Source organism: Gigantopelta aegis, chromosome 3, assembly GCF_016097555.1.
Source record: "Gigantopelta aegis isolate Gae_Host chromosome 3, Gae_host_genome, whole genome shotgun sequence".
Lineage (NCBI taxonomy): Eukaryota > Metazoa > Mollusca > Gastropoda > Neomphalida > Peltospiridae > Gigantopelta > Gigantopelta aegis.
This window is the reverse complement of record NC_054701.1, coordinates 42,724,836-42,733,001: the sequence shown is the minus strand read 5'-3', so window position 1 is coordinate 42,733,001 and position 8,166 is coordinate 42,724,836.

Sequence of the window (8,166 nt, the reverse complement as noted above, 5' to 3'; positions counted from 1 at the left end):
AGAAGGTTGTCGAGTTCCTCCATCACGACGTCTGATATGCGCGTGCACTTCTGCGGGTACACATCCGTATGGTTGACCGTAGGGTTCATTACCCTCGTGTATGTTTTTCTCAGCCAAACTTTGAGACCTTGATCTTCAGAGCATGTTTACTGTATCAAGCAAATATATTATCACCAAGATATAGACAATAGGATATTGTTCACGTCGTTCAACAAATCATAGGATTACCGTACCGAAAAGGCTGATAGGCAAAATAAAATCTTCCTCAGTACACATACATGTATGTAGTTTAATCCGCGGCTAATATATGATGGCCTAACTTGCATGCAAAGTTGCATGTTGCTATCACATGGTTTTGCACTATTATATTATACTAGTATATTGTAAAACTCTAGTAACCTAATAGGTACTAAACATATATGGTATCGCAACATTTGATCTATGTTGTTTAGAAAGAAACCAACTGCTACATCTTAAGATACTAAGTAACTTCGTATACGATTAAATACTTATAGTTATAGTGTGTACCATAAAAATGACTTCCACATTCATAAGAAGGTGGAAATATCGTGTCGTGGGCCTACTATATGAACTTCTGGTATTTTCTTTAAATTATATAGTACGTTTTCAAAATGTTTTCCCCTTTCACTGTACTTCTGGGTGTTTTATTGCTGCCATCTTATCCAACTTGGGCTCAAAACAGACCAAAGTTGGATCTGGATCTGGATCTGGATCTGGATCTGGCAAGTGTGATGCATTTGACGTCTGCTTCTGTAACTGTAACGTGCTTTCAATATTTATTAACTGCGTTCATATCTTTAGATATATTTTCTTCTATAAACACCAGCCGTAACTGTGAGAACACTACTTTGATTAAATATGGGCCAAATTTACGAAGCCTGTTCATTGTCTTAAACGCAGGTGTTTTTATGCATTGTAAATGTATGTAGTTCTACGCGTGAAAGACATTTATAAACACAGGCGTTGTAAATTTGACCCTTTATATCTGTCCCGTTGTTTAAAAACTAAAGGAAAACAAATTAAATACGGTTCATACAGGCTGCAGCTGCCAGTCTGTCAGTGTGGAAATATAAAACACGTTTTATGTCATCTGTTGCCAGATCTGTTGTTCTCGCCAGCACAGTTAAAAATTTGTTTTGTTTAACGACACCATTAGAGCACATTGATGTATAAATCATCGGCTATTGGATGTCAAACATTTGGTAATTTTTACATATAGTCTTACAGAGGAAACCTACTACACTGGTCTATTAGTAGCAAGAGATCTTTTATATGCACCATCCCATAAACAGGATAACACATACCACGGCCTTTGATATACACAGTCGTGGTGCACTGGCTGGAACGAGAAATAGCCCAATGGGCCCACCGACGGGGATCGATCCGAGATCTACCGCGCACCAAAACGAGCGCTTTGCCACTGGGCTACGCCAGCACAGATGCGGTGCATTGTCACATTGGATTTATTCAGTGCGTTTCATTTTCGATTGGTAGGCTACCATACTCACACCGTGGAACGGTGTACGGCAGGAGTTTTTCTTTCGTTATCACCGTCAGATTTTAAAAATATATATAACTGACTAATTTGTATGAAATTTTAGGCTGTAACAATATACAGTTTAATTGACTTCCATACCGAAAATCGCATGCTTTTCTTTTGCCATTCACGAACAGCATGGATGGACGGTACTGATTCGATGTCCACCGTAGCACTTCAGCTCTTTTTCACAACACAAACCACATAATGTCTTTCATAACATCTAAAATTTAATACATAACCTTTTTCGTAGATGATCATTGAATCTTCATGTAAAATATCTAAGCTTTGTGTTTAGTATTAACTACACAATCCGCTTCTAAAAGACGAGCCTTGTGAATACACCAGTGTACGACGCGCACAAGGCGTGTGCGCAGGGGGTGGGGGGGGGGGGTCGAACCCCCCCTGCTCAAGGCGAATTTTTTTTTCATATCCCGATTTTTAATGTAATTTCTTTCCCCAAAAATGTGGTCAGAAAGCAGCTCGGCTAGCCAGCAGAAAACACCTCAGAATAGCCCTAGAAGGGGTCAATTTTTCAAAATTTTCGGGGGGAGGGTCCCCCAGACACCCCGCCACGAGCTTCGCGCCTGCGGCGCTCGCGGTGTCGGGCCTCACCAGACACCTCGACCACCCCCCTGCAAAATTTCCTGCGCACACCCCTGCGCACCCATTTGCCAATTTTCCAATCTAATTAAAATTAGCTCCACTATTACATGTGGATCTAACAGCAGCCAGTTGGAGCTCATGTCCACCAATCAAAAACTTACTTGCAGAATCATGCCAGTGATTTAAAAATAATTTGAAAACATTCCGAATTATTCTGAGGGTATACATGTGTCGTGTGAATTATGTTTCTTTTATAACTACATTTCTATCCAAATTAACATACAAAGTTTGTTGTATTTAATGACGCCGCTAGAGCACATTGATTTTTTATCTTATTATCGGCTATTGGACGTCAAACATATGGTCATTCTGACACTGTTTTTAGAGGAAACCCGCTGTCGCCACATAGGCTACTCTTTTTACGACAGGCAGCAAGGGATCTTTTATTTGCGCTTCCCACAGGCAGGATAGCACAAACCATGGCCTTTGTTGAACCATTTATGGATCACTGGTCGGTGCAAGTGGTTTACACCTACCCATTGAGCCTTGCGGAGCACTCACTCAGGGTTTGGAGTCGGTATCTCGATTAAAAATCCCATGCCTCGACTGGGATCCGAACCCAGTACCTACCAGCCTGTAAACCGATGGCCTGCCACGACGCCACCGAGGCCGGTAAATTAAATTAACATACAGGTACCACATGTATATGCATGTGACTGTTGAACTGTGTGTGTGTTTGTGCGTGTTTTGACCCATATTTATTTGTTATCAATAGCATAAACGTCATGAAATGTTCACAATTATTATTTGTGTGAAATTATGGAAAATGTAGCACCCTGGTTTGTGGCCATGGCTTAAGGTATTAAAGTTACATTCTCTGGTTACCATATTATAACATCATGTACAAATGTGAAATATAAGCTCAAATGCACTTTTAAAAAAGTCGTGTGTGTTCGCTATGAACGGATATCGTCAAACGTATACGCTTGATTCGTCGCCTGTTCTGCCATAGCTAGGCAAAGCACAAACGACAGCCTGTTGTCAGTTTCAGTTAATACGTGCGTTTGCCGATTTCAAATTGTAGGGTTCGTCTCAAAAAATTAAAAGAGAAATCTTGCGCTGTACGAAGAACGTTCGGTTGAGGATGCGGTACTAGAGTCTTTAGTTAAAACCGGTTTGATCTTGACAACGTATTATCGACAGTCGTACCTTCCTATTTCAGAATTGATATTTTATAAAGTGTTAGTAGAACTTTCAAAGTTTAGTTTGTATACTAGTAACACATTAATCATGTATATATTTTAAAAATAAAATATACTAAAGTAGACAATGAACGTTTTCACTTCTTAATTTTACGTGTTAAAATCGACAAATTCAGATAAATATTATTTCGTTTGGAAAGGGTAAAAAGGGGGGGGGGGGGAGCGGTGTTGTTTAACGACATCAAAGATAAAGCATATTGATTTAATAATCATCCGACCCCATACAACCGTAAATAAAATGTGTCGAGTGCGTCGTTAAATAAAACATATCCTATCCTTCCTTCCATCTGCTGTTGGATGTCTAACATTTGGTAATTTTGACATATAATCTTAGAGAGGAATCGGGTGCATGTGCAGAGGGAGGGTATTGGAGGTCGAAACCCTTACTTGCCCAAGCTTAAAAACAATTGAAATGTATTTTTTGGGGGAGCATGGCCCCATATAAACTTCGCTCAACACAGTCTATAACCTCAACCCCGCTGAAATCCCTGCACACGCGCCTTGGAAACCCGCTACATTTTTTTTAGCAAGGGATCGTTTATATGTACCCTCCCACAGACAGGATATCACATACCATGGTCTTTTTGTATACCCGCCGATGGGGATCGATCCTAGACTGACCGCGCATTTCCAAAAAACACCTTTTTAGGTCTAAGTAATGAATAGAAATAACATATAGTCTTGAAAAATGTTACGTAAATCGAACACAGTACCCTCTTCCTCTACCCCTAGAGCGTTACGTAATTAGTAACACCCCCTTACATGTAACGCGTATGCCAACAGCTGGCCACTGTGAACATTTCAAGGCAAATCCCCCACTCACCTACCCCTGGAAAGGCGTTGTACCATACCTCTATGGATATAAATATGTTTTGGAGATATGAGACGACCCCTCAATCAAGACAGTTAAATTTGTTAAAAAATAGCGAAATCTCATGTGATTTTGTTGGGGAATTCTATACTTGTGATAAGCCAATGAAAACCGAGATCGGTACGAGCCCGTCAAAAGTGTCCCACTTTCAAAATACTGGCTTTGTTTTTGACCTGGATAAGCCAGCGTAGTGAAACCAACGGGGAGTGCGGCGTCATATATGCACCAAACGTAATTAGATTTTCTGTTCTATATGCTTAAATAATAAAAATATTCCAGGGAATGTAGTTATTACCTTTTTTATTCATTCCAACTTATTTTCGTGCTTATACCCAATTCGAGTTCAAGCACGGTGTCCTGGACACACACTTCAGCTATCTGGGCTGGCTGTCCAGGACAGAGGGTTAGCGGTTAAGTGGTGATATATATATATATATATATATATATATATATATATATATATATATATAGAGAGAGAGAGAGAGAGAGAGAGAGAGAGAGAGAGAGAGAGAGAGAGAGAGAGAGAGGCCTTAACCTACCCGATGGAAGCCGGTACCGGGATGCGAACCCAGTACCTACCAGCCTTATGTCCGATGTCTTAACCTCTACGTCACTGAGGCCAGTGAATATTACCTTTCTGAATGGACCACTGGACATCAGTGGAATAAATTTAAACGACAACCAATCAAGCTGTACCAGTCACATCTACACCAATCAAAGACCGGACCGTATTGTGTAACTCGTGCGGGCAGACGTTTTCACGTAGGCAGAATCTTCGAAGTCATCAGCGTGTAAAGCGTGACAATAATGCTGCCTACAGCTGCACACTACGTCCGAAAAGGTTTATGAGAACATGGACATGTCAATTGTCATACAACAGTGAAACTGTCTAGCAGCTGCTGCAGCTGTAACAAAAAAGAAAGAAAGAAATGTTTTATTTAACGACGCATTCAACACATTTTATTTACGGTTATATGGCGTCAGACATATGGTTAAGGACCACACAGATTTTGAGAGGAAACCCGCTGTCGCCACTACATGGGCTACTCTTTCCGATTAGCAGCAAGGGATCTTTCATTTGCGCTTCCCACAGGCAGGATAGCACAAACCATGGCCTTTGTTGAACCAGTTATGGATCACTGGTCGGTGCAAGTGGTTTACACCTACCCATTGAGCCTTGCGGAGCACTCACTCAGGGTTTGGAGTCGGTATCTGGATTAAAAATCCCATGCCTCGACTGGGATCTGTACTGGGTACCTACCAGCCTGTAGACCGATGGCCTAACCACGACGCCACCGAGGCCGGTCTGTAAGAAAACGTTTGCTTTTAAATCAGCTCTTAGGAATCATACCAAAAGTTCCAATATGCCCAGTAGTATTCCAAAATTCGATTGTGGTCAACGTACTAACTCGTTTTCCTACAAAAGATATAAAAAGAATCACGTGAAAAGTATGCACTCACTCTAGTTTCATTATGTGAATGTGGAGCATGGTACAAATACCGTTCTTCCTTGGAAAAACACGGAGATAGAAGATGCTTGGCGCAACGACAAGTTGATGTATATTTGGTTTTGCCATATGTCACAGTGGATCTGTGTTATGATATTTCATAGTTGTAGTATCTGTTTCAAGCCATCATGTTCACATGTTTTTTATATTTCATAGAAAACGTAGATCTTTGTGTTCAAGTGCACGGACTGATGTCATACTGTTTTCCATGTCATTTTAACTGAATATCAGTTTACACAAAAACGTTTTACTATTTTGTTGTTTTACAAATGTACACAATCAGTACATCTTTGTCCACCCAGAAGATAACCACAATTTGTAGAAGAAAGCATTGTCGGGCATATTTTTATTTTGATCTTACTTATTACGAGATTAAATGATGTTTTATTTATAGTTTACTCAAAATCTATGCCTAGTCTAATGTCAGGTATGGTCTTTGTCTCTAGAGGAGAGAGGTGGGACGTAGCTCGATGCGCGGTCGGTGTGGGATCGATCCCCGTCTGTGGGCCCATTGGGCTATTTCTCGTTCCAGCCAATGCACCACAACTAGTATACTACCCTGTCTGTGGGATGGTGCATATAAAAGGTGTCAACAGCGGGTTTCCTCTCTCAATATCTATGTAGTCCTTAACGATATGCCTGACGTCATATAACCGTAAATAAAATGTGTTGAGTGTGTCGTTATATAAAACATTTCTTTCTTTCTAGAGGCGACGCCACACGATCCGAGTGTTTCGTACAACGATACTCACGAGAATAGTCGAGTGACAAGACAAACATTACGATTCCATCGGTTGTTATGTACTCGGTTATTTCCGTAGCTATTCTCGTACATGGCACTCGTATCGTGTGGAATCAGTTCGCAGAGAAATGCTGAATGTTTTTGGCACAGTCATGACAGTAGCAACTGAAATACGTTTGCCCTCTGCTTCGAACCTTGATTTTGATAATTTTGAAGATGGATTATTACCTAAACAGTATTATTTTATTACGTCACTGAAGCTTGTATTTGCCTAATTATAATGTTTACAACCATGTGGTTTTAATGTAATGCTGGTCTACAAGAAACATTAAAAGTAGTATATTAGAACTATGCATTAGACGGCATTTTTCAAAAAATTGATGGGTGCACGTCGTACACTGGGTGGGTATTGGAATCGTACACTAGTTAAAACCTGCATTGTGTGCGCGTCGTACATTGGATTTTTCAATAACTCTTTTTATAAATACAATAATGTGGTTAATATTGGCGGCAAGAATACAAACGTTTGCATGCTTAATATAAATAGACATATTTTGTATCCTATATGTTAAAGTAAATATATATTTTCATATTTTGCAATATTTATCTAACATTACTGAAGAAAGAAAAAAAATCACCATTTCGGCGGACGTTTCGCCCAAGGATTAACTTATTTTTTAACATTCAGTCGCTAAACTTCGAAAACAATATCATCTTATATCTTTATTTTACTGTGTAAAGTTTCAAATACATTAGTCTCTTATGTTTTAAGATATTTGCACAAATGTTACGGTGATAACGAAACAAATGGAGCTTACCTAAGCAAAAATATCGTGTGCAATTAATTCCTGCCGTACACCGTTCCTACAGTGTGATACTCTCCAGACCCAGACACAAACCCAGCTTCGGTGTGTATTGGGCCTTACACAGCAGAATCTGGTTTCTCAGTATTCTCCACCCGCACTGTATATGACGGCTCTTTAAACAAAACAAACTTTAACTTGTTAAACTTTTGGAATTTGGTAAAATAATATTTTGGAAATAACCCCTTATATGTTGACTGGGAGGGGGGGGGGGGGGGTTGTGCCCCTCACTTTTCTATTCTATATTTGATAAAGATACAAATCTGGCTTATGCCCCCACTAGAGATTGTGCCACCCTTAGCGTGCTTAAACCTTAAGTGGATATAGACAGAAAAATATATTAAAAATTAAATGTAATATCGTTACGAAATGTACCAATACATGTTCACTTCACCTTTAAAAATTCTCCCCTATCTCCTGAGAAGGGACAAAGAAAGTGTGTTTTGTTTAACGACACCACTAGAGCATATTGATTTATTAATCATCGACTATTGGATGCCAAACATTTGGTAATTTTGACATGTAGTCTTAGAGAGGAAACCCGCAAAAAATGTTCCATTAGTAGCAAGGAATATTTTATATGCACTATCCCATAGACAGGATAGCACATACCACGGCCTTTGATATACCAGTCGTGATGCAATGGCTGGAACGAGAAATAGCCCAATGGGCCCACCGACGAGGATCGATCCTAGACCGACAACGTAACAAGCGAGCGCTTTACCACTGGGCTACGTCCCGCCTCTGGGAAGGGAG